Here is a 2,130-nt window from a genome sequence, read left to right as displayed (position 1 = left end):
AAAAATCTTTAAAAATGGGTTTTGGGTCAAAATGACCCGAGGGACAGATGAGGGTTTAACTAATAACATTTCTTATGATTATCAACGTTGAAAACAGTTGTGCTGCTTAATATTTTTGGTGGAATCTGTGACACATTTTTCAGAATTTTCAAAAAAATAAAAGTATTGCTTTCATTAAAAAAAATAAAAATCTTACTGTTCCCAAACTCTTGAATGTTTATCTAGAAGTGTTCAAAATTCTTGCTGTGCCTGAATGAATTTTATATCCATTATGACAAAACTAAGCCATTCAACAGTGCAACAGCACAACAGTAGGCCTACTTACGGTAGTGAAGACACCATGAAGCAAACTATCGACAGAAGTCCGAGAACAACACTGGCGATGTCTCGGCCACCCTGGGCACATTCACCCAGTCCATACCAGATCCACTCGATCCCGTGCGGGCAGAGAGAGCTGAAGTTCCCACCACCCGACATCACTGGAACAACAGCAGCGAGGAATCACAAGGAATGAAATCCACTGCATGCGCATAACGTTATCGCTTTCTGAAAACAGCCCAGGTGGAATTCTTATGAAAACAGATGTGCTCCTGGTGGTCAGGGCAGTGCTGTTTAAATACTTACGGAGCCAGAAGACATTACCAACACGTTAATACATGCATATACGTTTAGCACATTACCTGTGATGTAGTTTTCAGCTGCTGAGGTAGAATAGTAGCGGTATGTCTATTTTAGTCCGCAGATACCTAGAGAAGAAAACAAACAAGTCGTCAAAACAACGAGCTCATCGTTTAGCGCTGTGGTTGGCTAGTTGAGGCGCGACGTCAACATCAGCGAAGAAACCGGAAGCCTCGCTAGCAAGGGAGGGATGAGTCGCTTTGCGAATCGGTTCATTTGAACAGTTCATCGAAGAGATCCGGTACAACAAACAAAAAAACGATTTAGCTTGGTCCTTGAAATATGAAATGCTCTAAAATCACCACATGTGCCTTTTATTGTTAATATTAGTTTGATTATGGGGAAGTACCACATGCATAAACAGAAATGGGCCAAAGGAAAGACTATTTTTTTTTGTTCAAGGTAGAAATGAAACATTATGTTACTTCTTGGATTGACAAATAAAGCAAAACGCCCAAGGATTTTGTGTGAAGAGTCTCCCGTACCTTCCTTTTATTAAGTTGTATTAATACAATATGTAATAGTATGGGCCCCAGACAGTTAGCAACCGTGATTCAACTCATAGGTAATTTAAAACCGAAATATAAACATGAATTTAAATTAAACAATACTACAGTCGCTTATTAAAATCAGACCGTGTTCTATAAAACTGTCGTGTAATCAGGTGGAAAACATTTATTTGTAGCCTTTCGTAGAAACTCGAGAACCGCTCGAACGATTCGAATCTGAACCGGTTCGACCGATCACTAACATTCGACCAATTCAGCGGTTTCGAGTCCTAGCCTGTGTCGGTTTCACAATCACAGAGCAAAGAAAGAAACAGTGAAGCCCGAATATGAATTTAATATTTGAATATTTTCATATAAGAACTTTCACACTATTTATTTTGGTCGGGATCAGCATAGCAGTTTAGGCACTACATGGTGATCGACATAGCTTTCATTTTCACATATCGGTGTGAATTAGTGGGGGGGGGGGGTTGTTAAACAGTACACCATTGATTAACTGTGTGCCGCATGTGAACTTTAAAAATGAGCTACAATTACCTGTGTAATGAAAAGGAGAAAATCAGAAGAATTGTCTTTACCTCAAGCAAAGTAACGCTCCGTTTCCTCAGACTCACAACAGCAGCTCCGCTCCCATCAGCTGATCAACACGCCTGACTTCACAAACGTCCATTCAGCAAAAACATGAAGTGCAGGCGTGACGCAAAAAGTGGTTTCCTAGAATCTCTAGCTGCAGAAAAGAACATGTATAGAGGCCAAATTAAGCCAGTACACGACTGTATAGGCGCCAACATGGTCAAATACAGCAGAGGGCGGGGCTAGTGTTTTTACTCCAGTAAATGTTTCTCATGGTAGGTTCATTTTTAAAGTTATTACCTGTACAGCAGTGGTCGCCAACCCATCGATTGCGATCGACTGGTAGATCTTTATCACTGTCCCAGTAGAT

At 40.6% G+C, this 2,130-nt stretch overlaps 1 long non-coding RNA gene across 1 annotated transcript; it reads right to left on the bottom strand.

The window, feature by feature from the left end:
* Positions 1-469: 469 nt before the first annotated feature.
* LOC107575970 (uncharacterized) lies at positions 470-2,001 on the bottom strand. Its single transcript, XR_001607967.1, has 3 exons — positions 1,766-2,001; positions 681-746; positions 470-546 (listed from the first exon to the last, which is right to left on the bottom strand). It is a non-coding gene; the product is annotated as an uncharacterized lncRNA (long non-coding RNA).
* Between the last annotated feature and the right edge of the window lie 129 nt (positions 2,002-2,130).

This window comes from Sinocyclocheilus grahami, unplaced genomic scaffold (assembly GCF_001515645.1).
Source record: "Sinocyclocheilus grahami isolate Dianchi unplaced genomic scaffold, SAMN03320097.WGS_v1.1 scaffold3063.1, whole genome shotgun sequence".
Classification (NCBI taxonomy): Eukaryota; Metazoa; Chordata; class Actinopteri; order Cypriniformes; family Cyprinidae; genus Sinocyclocheilus; species Sinocyclocheilus grahami.
This window is presented reverse-complemented; position numbering and strand designations above follow the sequence as displayed.